Source organism: Macaca mulatta, chromosome 5 (assembly GCF_049350105.2).
Source record: "Macaca mulatta isolate MMU2019108-1 chromosome 5, T2T-MMU8v2.0, whole genome shotgun sequence".
NCBI lineage: Eukaryota > Metazoa > Chordata > Mammalia > Primates > Cercopithecidae > Macaca > Macaca mulatta.
In genome coordinates this window covers 2,493,823-2,509,973 of record NC_133410.1, presented here as the reverse complement: position 1 = coordinate 2,509,973, position 16,151 = coordinate 2,493,823, and the positions used below count along the sequence as shown (strand labels likewise).

The window sequence follows — 16,151 nt, the reverse complement described above, 5'->3', positions numbered from 1 at the left end:
TTTCCCAGTACTGAAGAAAGACAGGAGTTCTGAGATAAAATGAGTTCCAAGTAGGATAAAGAAACGTGCAGTCATGGGCCACATGACGGGCCACATATACAACGGTAGTCCCATAAGTTATGATAACCATATTTTTTTCTGAGATATGGTCTCGCTCTGTCACCCAGGTTGGAGTGTGATAGTATGATCTTGGTTCGCTGCAACCTCCGCCTCCCGGATTCAAGCGATTCTCATGCCTCAGCCTCTCCGGCAGCTGGGACTACAGGCATGCACTACCATACCTGGTTAATTTTTGCATTTTTGTAGAGATGGGGTTTCACTATGTTGGCCGCGCTGGTCTCAAACTCGTGACCTCAAGTGATCCACCCCCCTCAGCCTCCCAAAGTGCTGGGATTACAGGCGTGAGCCACCATGCCTAGGCTGTTATGATAGCCGTATTTGACTGTACCTATTCTGTTTAGGTACACAAATACTTCCCACTGTGTTACAATTGCCTACATTATACTGCTCAGCACAGTAACGTGCTGTACAGGTTTGTGGCCCAGGAGCAACAGGCTCCACCATGTAGTCTAGGTCTGTCGAGCAGGGCCATCTAGGCTTGTGGAAGTCCATTCTCTGATGTTTGCACAATAACGAAGTCAACTGACGACACCATTCTCAGAACATATTCACATCGTTCAGAAACACCTGGGAGTAAATCCACACTGAGATGTGTTGTGGTAAAGCTGCAGAATGTCAAGGATGAAGAGAAAATCTTTAGAATTAGCCGAAAAGACAGAGTAACTACAGAGAAATGGAAAAAGCCCGGCAGGTTTCTTCTCAGCAACCCCAAGTGCCACGAGATAGAGAATGAGCCCACAGTGCAGCGGGAAGGCAACTGGAAGCCCTGGATTTTATACCCAAACGAACTGCTAAGTGAAGGGGTGGAAGGCAAGATCAAGACATTTTTCAGGCAAACATTTTTAACCATTTACAGATGCTCATTGTAAGGTTTACTATTATAAGATGCATGTCAGCAAGAAAACGGAACTCGGAGGAAAGATAAAAGAAGCAGCCACGAGGGTGGAAACTGATAAAATGTCAGCGAGTTTAGCTCATAATTGTTTAAGAAATTTGTATGTGTCCTAAAATAGAGATAAAAGTAAAGCCCTAGACCAGTGCTGTCCAATAGAAACACGACGTGAGCTTTGAGTGCAAGCCACACGTATAACTTTTAATTTTTTCTTTTTTAGACAGGGTCTCTGTTGCCTGGGTTGGAGTACAGTGGTGCAGTCTTGGCTCACTGCAGCCTCAACCTCCTGGGCTCAAGGAATCCTTCCGTCTCAGCCTCCCAAGTAGCTGGGACCATAGGGTCATGTCACCATACACAGTGATATGGGTTGACTTTGTGTCCCCACCCACATTTCATCTTGAATTATAATCCCATGATCCCCATGTGTCATGGGAGGGACTTGATGGGACGTAATTGAATCAAGGGGGCAGTTCCCCCCATGCTCGTCTCATGATAGTGAGTGAATTCTCCGGAGATCTGATGGTTTTATAAGCATCTGGCATTTCCCCTGCTGGCCTCTGTCTCCTGCTACCCTGTGAAGAGGTACCTTCTGCATGGTTGTAAGTTCCCTGAGGCCTCCCCAGCCATGCAGAACTGTGAGTCAATTAAACCCCCTTCCTTTGCAGATTACCCAGTCTTGGATATTTCTTCATAACAGTGTGAGAATGGAATAATACACCTGGCTAATTTAAAAACTTTTTTTTTTTTTTTTTTTTTTTTTTTTTTTTTTAGAGATAGGGTCTCACTGTGTTGCCCAGGCTGGTCTCAAACTCCTGAGCTCAAATGATCCTCCCACCTCAGCCACCCAAAGTGCTGGGATTATAGGTCTGAGCCACCGTGCCTGGCCAATTTAAAATTTTCTAGTAGCCACATTAAAAAAAAGTAAAAGAAACAGGTGAAATTAATTTTAATAATATTTTGTTTGATCAGAATATTGTTTTAACATGTAATCAATGTGAAAACTATGAGATCTTGCACATTCATGGTGAACTCTGAAATCTGGGGCTCCATCGCTCCACGTGGTAGGGTTAGAAGGGAGGGTGGAGGCTGTCAGTGGGGTGCCCTTTGTTTATGGGGCGGTGCTTTCTCAGCCTGTGATAAGAGGTGGGGGTGGCACAGTCCTGTGCCCAGCCCCAGGGCAGGCGCCACGTCATTTCCCCTCCTCCTGGTCCACAGAGGAGTTGAGGGGTTAGTGTGTGGGGTGAGCTACCTCCTCACACAGTCCTTTAGCACAAGCAAATCCAGTGAGCTCAGCCACTGCTCATTCTTGTCCGTGGGTGCGAGCTGGCACCTGGCTGGGTGTGGATTCATTCAGTTCGGCCACCAAGCTGTGACTTTATCTGGGGGTCACAGTGTGAGCCACTGCTGTCCAGCAGGGGGAAGAACCCGGCAGAACCCTTGGGGAGGTGCTGGGGCCTCCCTCAATGCTGGCCCGGGTGATTGACCCTGGGTGATTTGGGCCTTGTTAGAACTTAACCCCGTATTGATGCACAGTTGTTTACAATGAGTAGGAATGACTTAATTATAACATTTTCCTGTAAAAAGAGGGCTTGAGGATAAGAAGAGAAAACCACCTTCCCCGAGGCTGCAGGAGAGTAGCTTTCTTGAAAAAGCCATGGTGGCTCCACCTTTTGCTACAGCAGCAGGGAGGGAAGGGGATGTGAGCCCAGGGGCCAGTGCCTGGGGAAGGCCATAGCACTTTCAGAGCTTTGTACTGGAGGTCTGAACTGCTATTCATGTCATCCAAATTTACACTTTCATAAGCAGTAGAGAAAGACAAGGACTTAGGAGGATTCTGTCTGGAACCTCAGGGTCTTCCGCAGGAGGACTGGGCTCAGTCCTTATCCACTGGCACCAGGTGCCAACAGGGGACATGGTCATCACATGCTGCTGAGCCGCAAACCCACCAAGGAGGAGCCGAATGTGGCATGTGGGGCTGGGTACAAAGATACTTCCTAAGAATTTTCTAGAAAGAGCACCAAGTTTCTGCCCAAAGGTGGGGAGATGAGGCAGGAGCCACAGCGTCTGATGTTGGGGTTTAAGTTCAATTTAAAAGTTTAGGTGTCTTTCGTAGATATTTGGGCATTTTTCTATATGAGCACACAAATACTTGCTTAAAAACCAATTTCTTTCCTCCTCGTCCTCCTTCTTCTTTCTTCTTTCTTTTTCCTTCTTTCTTCTTCTTCTCTTTTTTTTTTTTTGAAACAGGATCTCACTGTGTCGCCCAGGCTGGAGTGCAGTGGCGCAGTCCCAGCTCACTACAGCCTCAACCTGCCCAGGCTCAACGATCCTCCCACCTCAGCCTCCCAAGTGGCTGGGACTACAGGTGTGCACTATCACATCCAGCTAATTTTTGTATTTTTTGTAGAGATGAGGCCTCACTGTGTTGTACAGGCTGGTCTCGAACTCCTGGACTCAAACAGTCCTCCTGCCTTGGCCTCCCAAAATGCTGGGATTACAGGTGTGAGCCTCCATGCCTGGCCCAAAACGGGTTTCTGACTGACATCTGTCCTTGTACTAACAGCCTTCAGCTTCTAACAACACTAGTTGAAGACACATTATTATTTTTGAGAGAGGTTTCTGCATGGGTTCTGGTTCTTTCTGTTTACTCGCATTCCAGCTGCCCCTGAGCTTTTTCCAGATTGGAAGGGCTTACCTACGGGCATGGTGGGCTGTATGTGACCATGCACATACCATGATTTTAGAGTAAAAACATTACCTTTTGCTGTTCAGAGTGAGGAGCTCTTGGAGACCCATGGGGAAGATGAAGCCCATCTTGGTGGATCAGGCAGTCAGGGCCAAGGTCAGGACTGGCTGGGGTGGGGCAGCAAAGGCAGAGCCAGGAGAGAGGGCACAAAGGGAGGCAGGGTTTAGGGCATGACAGGGAGGGCCTGGGCAGGAATCTCTATGCATTCCCCTACTTTTTGGGTTTTGAAGGTGGAGAGGTGTGGCACATACTCTGTGCTGCCGTTTTATTGTGTTCTAAAACCGTGTTGTGTGCTGCTCACGTCATCTCTAGCTTTTAGAATGAGGTGAACACATCAGGGCATTTGAGGGGCTCCTTGGGGAACGGAGATTCTGCCAGGGCATACGAGTGCATGTTTGCCACTGCATGGGTTTCAGAGCCCCTGCTTGAAGGTCTGAGGCAATTAAGAATGGATCGATGTGTTCTCAGGTTCACACAGGTGGAAGACCAAGATGTTGACAGTGTTTCAGCTCCAGGAAACATTGTTTTTCTTTTACATTTGTCAGAATTTCCATACTTAAAATTATTTTTTTGATACAGGGTCTCACACTGTTGCCCAGGCTGGAGTGCAGTGGCAGTGGTGTGATCATGGCAGTGCTGCCTGAACCTCTGGGGTTCAAGCAATCTTCACACCTTAGCCTCCCAAGTAGCTGGGACCACAGGTGTATGCCACCACAATCAGCTAATTTTAAAATTTTTTGTAGAGATGGGGGTCTCACTATGTTGCCCAGGCTGGTCTTGAACTCCTGGGCTCAAGCAATCCTCCCACCTCAGCCTCCCAAGGTGCTGGGATTACAGGCATGAGCCACAGCACCCAGCTCATACTTTTTATAATAAAAAATTATTTAAAAGTCATTTTGTATTTCACAGGCTCTATCAGACATGGTCACTCTCTAAGAAGGTCTGAGCATAGCTGAAGTGGATCACCTCATTCACTTTTGGGTTACTGGTGAATGCTGTCTGTCTGCCACTCCATTCTTGAGCCTTCTGTCCCTGTGGTGGCGGTGGCTGTGGGGGGAGGAGCTGGCCCGGGCACAGGGTAGTGGTACCCCGAGTATCTGCCCAGAGACATGGTGGTCTTCTGGTGGCATGCTGTGGTTTTGCCCTCCCTAGTTGCACAAAGCCAGCTGGCCAGAGAGGCTGGGGGTGCTAGGAGGGCCCCTGGGTAGGGCCTGGGTCTAGGCTGTGGTGAGTCAGCCCTGGGGAGAGGCCTTGGGGAGACTGGGTCTTAGGGGTGTGCAGCATCCTTGGTCCAGGTAGGCAGTTGGCTCTGCCAGCATGAGCCCCAACCCTCAGAGTTTAACTGACACAATCACCGAAGCCCTGGAGTGCCTGGCCCTGCCTCTGCGGAGGAGTGACAGCCGGCGCCCACCTGTGCCCAGCCGCAGGCCCTCCCTCTTCAGGTCCCTTCCCAGAATGCAGGCCCTGGTCAGCACCCCAGCACCCCTGCCTGCCCGCACCTCTGTGTACCCCTCCCACATCACGGGGTGATGGGGCACGGTGCCCTACTGGAGGGGCTGGGAGGCCTCGATGATGGTGACGTTCAGGCAGAGACCCGAATGGGGAGTGAGTCGGGTGTTGGGTGAATCGCAAGGACTGGAACCTGCTGGGCATGCCGAGGACTAGAAGGAGGATGGCGGGAGTGGTGGCAGCAGGAGGCGGCGATGGAAGGGCTGGGGAGGCATCGTAGGGCTGTGAAGACACACCCCTATGTACCCATGAGGGTGCTGGGATCATTTCTACCCCCTCACAAGTCCTTCTCAGAACCAGACTCAGCCTCGCCACCATCCTTCTAGGATAGAAACCTCTGGTTCTCTGGAAGGTCCTTTGGGTCCTATTGGTCACGGGAATAGGTGATAGCAAACAAAACATTTGCCCCCCTCCCCGCTCCCCATTTCTGACAGATGTCCACGGGGGCCATGTGCACCAGAACCGGCCACACGCTGCGTCGCCCTCCAGGCTTCCACTGGGCTGACCCGAGGCGTGCGTGGCCCTGCATGCCTGCCAGCCCCCGGCTCCATCACCGTCGTCATAGTTGGGGTCTGCTGCCTCTAGGCTGTTCCTGTGTGACTCTCCAGCCCTGGATCCTGGGGACACATGGCCATCAGCTCACCGCCCTGCAGCCCAACCTTCATCCTGTTGCTGCCCAGGCGGGCGTCTCACACCGGGTCGGGGGCGGGCTGCCAGCTGTTTGCTGGGTTAGGACTGAACCTGCAGCGTGGCCTTCCCAGGCCAGCCTCAGTGGCCAGACCGTGCCTTTTCCGTTTGGCTTTGGCCCTTAAAGACACTGAAAAGTTTTAATTATTTGCCTGCTATTGTTGAAGGGAGTCTTTCTATTCTTTTGTTTTCTGGTTTTTGTTTGTTTGTTTGCTTGTCTGTTTTATGTCCTGCCATGAGCCCCAGTGCCTGAGTTACTTTTCTGCAGATCCTTTCCTGGGTTTTTCTGAGCGAATACCTGTTTGGCTTTTCTTGCCATATGTCAAGCCTCTGGAACATCGTCATTTTTCCTCTCATAATGCATAAAAATAAAGTACAGGTTCTCACTGGACTATTTTACAAATAATTTTTATTCTCTGGTAAAATGACGCATTGGTGAGAGCAGGTGTTCCTTTAGGACAGCTATTTTTAAAGAATGATGGAATCGTCCTAATCATCTGTTAGTAGCGGGCACCATTATAAGTCAAATGCTTCTAAGTTTTATTTGCATTATTTAATTATTTCAGCAATAACCACAGTACAAAAGAAGAATGTGCCAGGGATTCTTCTTGGCAATGCGGGCAACCACATGAATCAGCCCCGCCGGGTGCTGGCTGTGTCCGTGTGTCTAGGTGGCCTTGCCCTCTCCTGCGGTCACCCCATCCCCTGTGTGCTTCCTTCCCCACTCGGCCCCCACGTGAGCTCCCCATCTTCTCTCCAGCACCAAGTCGCCCACCTGCCACTTCTCCTAAGGAGCAGGGCCCGAAACCTAACAACTGGTCAAGATGAAGAGCCAGACGCAGGCTGCGACCCACATGCTGTGTCCACTTTCGCCCCAGGCCCGGTTCTCTTCCCTGGGGGTTGCCGTGGTGGACAGTGGGCACCGTGTCTTCTCAGTGGAAGCACCTGGAACGCCGCATTACACAGGAGGATCCGAGACACACCTGACCCACATGGACATGGCAGGGTTGGGTGCCCATCCCTCCTGAGGGCAGTCACAGAGGCGTCCAGCGTCACAGTGCGGGCAGGAGGGGTGGCCGGCGAGGGATGCGGTGTGCAATCCAGCACCCCAGACTGGCCCACTGCAGGTGGTTCCATGGCCATGCCACTGTCCAGGGAGCCGACAGGTGGAGGTGGTAGCAGGCATGGGAGACACCCCTCCCCTGGTACAGTGATGCTCAGGCGGGTGGGTGCTCCCTCTGGCCCCTTCTTTGCATCTCACTGGCAGGCTGTGGGCCCTGGGCCAGCAGGATTGGGTCCAGGGCCACCTCTGTCCTGCCTGTGTCCCACCTGCACGGGTGGAAGATTTGTCGAAAGAGATCGCCCAGAATGTGGGGTGATGGGAATCCCTACCCCCAAGCGTGAGCTGGGGTGTGGGCCCAGGGAACCCCATCCATGGACTGGGCAGCCCGGCCAGCTCTGCCAGCTCCGGGTGTGTCCAGGGGGCTCAGGCCGAGCAATGGTCAGGGCCGGTCTATGGGATACATGCACTGACGTGGGGTCGATGCACTCAGTGTCTCCCGATGACACAGGACCAGGCAAATCCCCTTCTCTCCGCTGTGGGACATCAGGTAATCGTGGTGCCCTGGGAGAGGGGCGTCTTCATTCCACATGGCTGCTGTGACCAAGTCACACACTGTGGGGCGCTTAGAACAACAAAAATCGGCCAGGCGCAGTGGCTCACGCCTGTAATCCCAGCACTTCGGGAGGCTAAGGCGGGCGGATCACGAGATCAGGAGATCGAGACCATCCTGGCCAACATGGTGAAACCCCGTCTCTACTAAGAATACAAAAATTAGCTGAGCTTGGTGGTGCACTCCTGTAATCCTAGCTACTCGGGAGGCTGAGGCAGAATTGCTTGAACCTGGGAGGCAGAGGTTGCAGTGAGCTGAGATCATGCCACTGCACTCCAGCCTGGTGACAGAGCGAGACTCTGTCTCAAAAAAAAAAAAAAAAAAAAAATCCTTTCTTTCAAAGTTCTGGAGACCCGAAGTCTGAGGTCGTGGCGTGGGCAGCACTGGTTTCTTTTGGGGGCTCTGAGGGAGGGTCGTTCCTTGTCTTCTCCAGCTCCTGGTGTTGCCGGCTATCCTTGGGGTTTCTCACAGGCCCGTCACTCCGATCTCTGCCCCATCTTCACATGGCATTCTCCTCTGTGTGCCTTTCACCTTCTCTAAGGCCACCTGTCACTGGGTTTAGGGCCCACCCAGAGAGTCCAGGGTGGTCTCAGGTTGAGATTCTTACCTTTCTTTCATCTGCAACAACTGTTTTTCCAAATACAGTCATATTCACACATTCCAGACGTGCTTCAAGGGGACCACCATTTGACCCACTGTGGGTGGGTAGGAACTGTGTCTGGGGTCTCAGAGCAGGCCCTGGGGACACCTTTTCCTTACTCCAGGGCCTCTCTTTGTGGCAAATTAGGTCCTAATCACAACAAAGGTGCCACATTGTCCAGTCCATACCAGCCCATGGCTTTGATGGGGTCCTGTGGCTATGGCAGGGGGGACCCTTGTCTCACCAGATGGAACAGCCTGGCCTAGATTGCTCTGATGTGAGAAAGCAGATCTGGTCAGTCCACAGAGTGTGGCGTTCCATACCCTTGACTCACAGATGTCACCGGAAGGAAGGATGGCAGGGATGCCCCTCTAAGCACCACCTGCTCACAGCGTATGGTCTCCAGAGAGGATGTGCAGATGGTCAGCCAGCAATGGAGGGTGCCCAGTGTCATTGGCCATTGGGAAAATGAGAGTCAAAACCACAGTGAGTGGCCACTTCACAGCCACCAGGATGGTTAGAATTGAAAAGTCAGATAATAACAAGTGTTGGTGAAGATTTAGGGAAATCAGAGCCCTGCCACACCAACTGCTGTTCTGTGATTGTTGAATGGTGCAGTTCTTTGGAAAGCAGTCTGGCAGTTTCTCAGAAAGCTAAACATAGAAGTGTCATATGACCAAGAATTTCACTTCTAGATATATACCCAGAGAGCTGAAAACATATGTCCCCACAAAAACTTGCTTATAGCGGCACTATTCATAGCAGCCAAAAGATGGGAGCAGTGCAAGTGTTCATCGACAGACGCCTGGATAAACAAAATGTGGTCTGTCCATCCACACAGTGGCACACAGGAAGCACCGATTTATGCTGTAATGTGGACAAACCTTGAAAACACTGCTCCGTGAAAGAAACAGACACAAAATCCCTGTTTCGTATGATTCTATGCACAGGAAATGTCCAGACATGCAAATCCAGAGACAAAGTCGATGAAGGGGTAGGGGGATGACTGCTAACGGGAGTGGTTTCTTTTGGAGGTGATGAAAATGTTCTGAAACTAGATCATGTGGTGGTTGCACAGCTCTGGGAATACCCTAAAAAACAGCTCTGAGAATACCCTAAAAACTGCTGAATCGCATACCATAGAGGCAGGGCCTCACGCTGTCCCCCAGGCTGGAGTGCAGTGGATGATCTCAGCTCACTCTAACTTCTACCTCCTGGGCTCAAGTGATCTTCCCGCCTCAGCCTCCTGAGTAGCTGGGACTAATAGGTGTGAACCACCACACCTGGCCAATCTTTTGTGTGTGGATACAGTGGATTATTATTATTATTATAGAGACAAGGTGTTGCTTTGTTGCCCAGGCTGGCCTTGAACTCCTGGCCTCAAGTGATCCTCCCACCACCTCCCATCCTCCCAAAGCACCAAAGTGCCATCGTGCCTGGCCTTTGAATGGCACACTTTGGTAGAATTTTGTGGCATGTGAGTTCTATCTCAATAATAACAGTTTCAGAAAGCAATGCTTGCTCTCTTTTGGGCAGCAGAGCCTGGGCTTGTCTCTGCCGGCTGGAGCCACCTAGACACAGACCTGCAACGACCGGCACGCACCACAGAGCAAGATCCAGCTGGCCTCATGTTGGGTCAGAGTCGGGGGCTCCATGATTAGAGGAGCAACCACCCTGGGTGTCTAAGTCCATTAGGTCCTTCAAGGGGAGCTGGTCCAGGACTGAGCATTAGTCCACCTGCCTGGGCCGGTGAGGCCTCCTTGAGTATGGCTTCCAGTGTGCCCAGGAGCGTGGGACACGTATGGCCCCCCAGGCCTGAGCCAACAAAGTAGAGACCAGAGTATCCTGGGCCGGCTGTTGCGGCCCCACTGCAATAGTTCTCTTGGCCCACAACCTCAGACCCCTGTCTGGGTGTTTGAATTGTTCCTCTGATTAAAGGAGCAAGCTCAGTTCTTGTGAGCACTTAGCAAATCACCTCAAATCCTTTTGGAAGGAGAGGAATAATTTATAAATAAGCAGTTTAAGTTTCCATTTTCCACAAGCAAATTTCCATGCATCTTAGGAGTTGACCAGACTGCATTCCCCCATCCCCACCACCCTTTCGGAGTTTCCTGAGCTGTGCTCAGCCCCTGCAACAGTGGGGCTTGAGCAGGGAGCACCCCGGGGGCACCCTGCTAGCACAGTGGGAATGGAATCGGTTGTCTTCCTAGCAAGTTTGCTATTTAATAGTCAGTTTTAAAAATAAAATGCATTTTAAAGAATCTTTAAACCTATGGAGTTCAAAATGAGATCTCTGGCAGTTTAAATGCCCAGCTGTCAGATACAGGCTTATTCCATTTGGTGACGCAGCACCCTTCCCTCCGGAGCTCTCTCACCACCCATTCTCCTCCTCGGCAGTGACGGAGGGGCTGTGCAGTTCGTTCGTTCCTTTATGCTCCCACTGCAGCTACTGTGGTTAAATTTTCTGCAATCCGTGTTCTTGGCACATCATTTGTATAGGCAGTACTTGACAGAATTTGATTTGAAAATCCATTTTCCCTTGGAAAACGCTTTGCTAGATGTGCAATTATCTCCCAGCTTTGTGTCTGGCTTGGCTTGTGGAACACATGCCACGGTCAAGGCCAGCATTATCACCTGGGGTTTGTGTGGCGCCATGCCCAGCTGTTTCTCCTGTAAGGAGCATGTCTTTGCATCATAGGGGATGCCTTATCCTCAGGGGGCCAACCCACCCTCCTCCTAGAGGCAGGGTCCAGCTTCTGGGGAGCATCTCCTTCCATGGGTGGGAGGGGATCTGTTTCCACATCAGAGACTACACTGAGGTGACAAAGGGGCCCTTTGCTGTGCCCCAAGGGGCAGAGGCCTCCAGCTGCATGGAACTGTACCCTTTGCAATTGGAGGGTTTTCTTTGGGCCACTGAGCACTCCACTGAGCTGAGTGGACAGTGGCTGTGGGGAAGGCTGCCACCTCTTCCACCCATCACCAGCCCCTCCGAGCTGGCTGTGGCTTCTGCTGCGAGTGAGAGCAACTTGGCCGGGAAACGGGTGTTGCCTGGTGAGACAGCAGGTGCAGGGAACTGATTTGTTGGGGTGTCTAAACCAGTCCCCCAGTCTAAAGCTTCCCAGGGCACCGATTTACCAGACCATCTGGGAAACTGCGGAGGCCTGGGCTTGCCTCTGAGGGAGGCCCACGTGCAGCTTTGCATAAGCAGGTTCTTATGAAACATGAGCACTGGTAACAGCTGTAAAAGCATTTTAAACAAAAATTTAGTGAGGTTAAAAATTCCATCTCAGAACGTACATGTGAATGTTTTTGGTGTGTGTAGAGTTCATGCCTATGCTTTTTGAGAGGTGGCCTCTGCTGGGACATCCACATTCAGCCTCAGGGTCCTTCCTTCACTGGCTGTGCTGGGGAGCCATGCTGGGCCATTGGAGTTCACAGTGAGGCCAGCTGGATCTTGCCCTGGCTTCCTGCAAGCGGGTCACACGGTCAGCCTTCGCCTTGCCCTTAGGGAGCACGGGCCGTGCTCTGCCACCTGCATCCCTCCTGTAGGTAGAGGGGGGCCCCCAGACCCCCATGTCTGAACCTCAGGACCTGGGAAACAAACATGTATGCTTGTGTGCTCCCTTTTCCTTCAGAATTTATTCTGCAGGTGGTCCAGTTGGGGCCTTCTGGTATCGGGGTGACTCTCAGAGCTTGATAACCCAAAGTCCAGCTGAGGGTGAGCTGGAGGGCCTGGGAGGCGTCCTCCCGGTGTAGCCCAGCTTCAGGCACAGAACCAAGGCCCAGCCAGCACTGCTAGCCTGAGTGGGGCGAGCGGTTCCACCCAGGCCTGAGCCGGAGCCTTTGTCCCCAGGCTGGGCCGGGGCTCGGGGCTCCCACCGAAGGCTGGGAGAGTTGCGCGTGGACCTGAAGCAGGGACAGGAGAGACTGTGGGCCAGGGAGGCAGCAGGCAGGGCCAGGGGCATTTCTGCAGGTGGGAAGGTGGGCCTGGGTGACCTGCCCAGATCCTGGGGAGGCTGGCGTTGTCGTCACCCTTATTATTACCCTCGGTGCACTGAGAGGCCCCTGCCGCGTGCAGGCAGTTGTGGGGGACACGCCCTTTGTCAGTGCACGTGCGGGCCCAAAGGCAGCGCTCCATGCTCGGAGTGACAGGCGCCGCGCGGCCCCTCCTCCCACCCTTGTCCCGTGCTGTTCCGGCTGCTGCCTGTGGCCTCCGCGCACGGCGCTCTCTCGAAGCGTGGCCCACCCGGGGAGACGTGGAGGCCCTGATGCCTGCCACCTGCGCCTCCCGTGCCCCTTCCCCTTTCATTCCCTTCCCCCGCGGCGTTCAGGGACACCCGGCCCCTTTCTCCCAACGCTGCCTGCTGCCCACTGCCTGCCGGGCGGCCCAGCTCCACCGCTCGTCCTTCGGCCTGGATCTCCTCGTCCACCGCCCCCACCCCACCCGCGCCGTGCGGGGTCTGACGCCTCGGGAGTGACCCCCGTGCAACGCCCCCGCTGGGCCCCGCCCCGCTGTCCCTCCGCGCCGCCTCCTGGGGGGTCCACGGCCCCCTCGCGGCAGACTTTGCTGTGGCGACGCGGGGGTTGTGTCGCGGAACGCAGCCCCTGCCATTCCCAGTCACCCGCTGGAGACCGAGGCTGCCTTGAGGGCTTGGCGGCGGGAATGCGAGGCGTTAACCTCATCACCTGCGTCCACCACTGTCACTCCTGCGGGCCAGGACGCGAGGTGCGCAGGGTTCGTCCAGGCTAAGCGGGTTCTCTTTGTCCTTAAGCCCACTTCGCAGATGCTAATCGGGACAGGCGGCAAAGAAGCTGGTGTCCACCGGGGCGTCTGTGCCCAGTGCCGACCCTCTAAATTCCCTTCCCACGTGGCTCCTGTCGCGTCTGGGCTGCGGAGGATTCCTCTAAACAGGCACGGCCGCCGTCTGGGTAAAGTACTTACTGGTGTGAATCGAACATAAAGCTGCCAGCCTTTCCTGGCGGTTTGCTTTGAAGGGCTTGGAGAGGTGGGGGACTGTGCCATTGGGGCAGGCAGGGCGTTCAGTGGCCTGGCTGGCCCCACAACACGGAGGCCAGGCAGCTTGTGGTTCCAGGTCAGGCTGGAGGCCTGTGTGGGGCTGGCTGTCTACCCACAGGCACCTGCAGGGGGTGGGTGGGGCTGGGGGCTCAGCACCAAGCCCTGGTCTGCAGGCAGGCCGGGTGGACAGAGTTGATGTGCAAGCTGTCCCCGGGGGCACAAATTTGAACGTCCCAGGCAACACCTTCCCAGCCAGCATTGGACAACCTATGCCTCACTGGGCCAGAAGGCCACAGTGAGCCTGGAGCTGTGACCCGAGGCCTGGGGAGGCCTTCCCTTCACAGGGCACAGTGCCTGCCCTGGGGCTGCGGCACCAACATCAGTGGTGGCTTTGTGCTGTTTTCACCCTTTATACCTAGCAGGAGCAAACAAGGAAACCGAGTCACAGGATAAGTCTTCCACCATGAGGGAGGGTGAGTGGCTTTGAAATGCTGGCCTCATTGCTTATTGGAAGTGAGATCTTGGGTGGATTTGTGAACCTCTCTGAGCCTTGGTTCTTCCCTTTGTAAATTGGAGAACCGCCCCTTATCTCCTCTGGGGTAGTAGGGATTTCAAAGCAGGTTTGATAATTACCAGTCCCAAGAGAAGACTCCTACTTCGTGGAGAATAGCAAAGATTATCGTAGCCAAATGCCAGGAACTTCTGCCTGTGGGCACCGCATCCCAGGCTACTGTTTAGTCCTCCATGCACTGGTGACCTACACACTCACATACAAGTTATACAAAGCAGGTTGATTACTTACAGATCGAAAGCAAGGGACAGAGCCAGTCCCCAGTGTCGGGAAGGCTGCCCAGGGCAGATGGATTGCTGACTGCACATGCTTCTCTTTGCACCAGGGTTGAAGGGCCCTGGAATCAGCCACCCCCGTTAGAGACCTCAGGGGCCACGTGACCCCCAAGGCAAAGCTTTGACACCCTGCTTCCAGGGAGAAAGAAGCAAAGCCCAGGCAGTTCCTCCCTAACTCAAGCTGTTATAATCCCTGGGAGGGTCAAGGACAAGGCCCGGGCTTTTCTGGGCAGTCTCTCCCTGCCTCTGGATGCCACATCTTCAGCACGTTCTACCAGCAAGCAAGAAAACTGGGAGTGCTGGGTTGGTCCAAGGCCCCCTGGAGACGTTCCTGCAGGGATTATCTCCCACAGGTGGACCTGAGCTGGCTGGTGTGTATGCTGCTCTCACAGGTGACCTGAGCTGGCTGGTGTGTATGCTGCTCTCACAGGTGACCTGAGCTGGGGTGGTGTGTATGCTGCTCTCACAGGTGACCTGAGCTGGGTAGCGTATATGCCGCTCTCACAGGTGACTGGTCAACGGTCATATGAGGGATTAAACTGTGTCCAGCCCCCGCCCATCAAGCCTTAGAACTGCCAGGGTCTTCTGAGTCCCGGAGGAAGTAGCCGGCAGTCTCAGCAGTTCCCTGGTCAGGCTGTGCTGGGGACACTCATCATGTAATGGGGTTGAGGGGACCACAGGGATGGTGATGAGTCCAGGGCTTGGTGCCACATGTGGGCCCGAAGGCCACAGGGAGGGCCAGTACCGAGTCCTGAGAGAGAGGAGGGCTGGGTGGGGTCCGCAGGAGGCCAAGGCAGGAAGTGGGCAGGACCGTCCCGTCCTCACTCCCTGCCAGGCCTCCTGCTGACCCAGTGTGCCCACTGCACCTCCCTGGCCCCAGAGCAGGGTAGAGAATGGGGACAGATGGATGGGGAGGGAGGCAGTAGCAACATTGGTAGCATTGGGGTGGGTGTGGCAGCAGGGCTGTGCCTGGGACCACAGGAGTATGTGCCTGTCTGGGGCCCCAGATGTGCTGCCAATGGCTGGTGGTGCTGCCAGATCAGTGGGGCCTCAGCCTGGCAGCCCCTGGGGTGTCTGCTGTGGATGAAGCCTGCCTTGGGGACATGGGTCACAGCTGCCCAGGGACGCCAGGCCTCAGTGCAGACAGGAGGGGTTGGGGATCTGCAGGAGGGACTGGGCCTGTGATTGGCGGCAATGAATAGTTCTGGCCCCAGTGGTGGAGGGTGGAGGGGTGGAGGGGTGGAGGGTGGAGGGGTGGAGGGGTAGAGGGGTGGAGGGGTGGAGGGGTGGAGGGGTTTCCTCGACAGTTAATTGGTCATGGTGAGGGCTGAGGAACAGCTGGTGTGGGGGTTCACAGCTGTGGGGCTTCATTTGGGTGTCCCGGGCAGAGGTTCTTCCCTGGCTTCTTCACGGTGCTCTTGGATTCCTGGTGCCAGAGCAAGGAGTCTCAGGCTTTAATGGAAAGCTGGCCCCGGAGAGGCCCAGGACGGCGCCTCAGACACCTGGTCCTCACCCCTGCACGCTCCAGCCTCTGTCCAGCTGAAGTCCGCATGTGGCCACTGTCTCCCGGAGATCTGCTGATATCTAGGAGTCAAATGTACCTGGGTCTCCACAGCTGAGTGTGGGGGCTGTAGGGGTAGGGAGCTGGCTGCCTGGGGTGGTCTGTCTTGAGAACTGGAGCTTACAGCCTAGCTTATGTCCTTGGTTCAGCTGTGTGGGGAGGGAGGCAGTAGGAGCTGGACTGGGCTTCCCTCCCTTGCTGGGGCCCATAGGGCGGGGCTGGTCCTCTCTGGCCTGGTTGTGCTGCCTGTCCTTCCATCTGTCCCGCCACCTGCCTGCTCCCGTCGTCCCTGCCGCAGCTTGGCCAAGACTGTGATGCTGCTGCCCTGGAGTGACAAAGTGTCTCTTTAAGGTCCCCACCTGCAGGATTTATGTCATATTTGGCAAACAAGAGTGTGAAAGGGATCCAGTCCTGGGCCCTTACCCCCTCTTTCCCCATGTAGATGCCAGAGGATCCTAGT

General features: G+C 54.3%; 1 protein-coding gene across 17 annotated transcripts in view; it reads left to right on the top strand.

Moving 5' to 3' along the window:
* ZFYVE28 (zinc finger FYVE-type containing 28) overlaps positions 1-16,151 on the top strand; it is a 150,079-nt gene that overhangs the window by 40,503 nt on the left and 93,425 nt on the right. Inside the window, exon 2 of one of the 17 annotated variants that reach the window (XM_078002907.1) lies at positions 3,260-3,377. The exons of 15 other annotated variants lie outside the window; for them this stretch is intronic. The gene's annotated coding sequence lies outside the window, so the exon portion shown is untranslated. Of the gene's footprint in view, positions 1-3,259; positions 3,378-12,874; positions 13,197-16,151 lie in introns of those variants that run through there. One more of the 17 variants, XM_078002909.1, reaches the window with a different exon arrangement.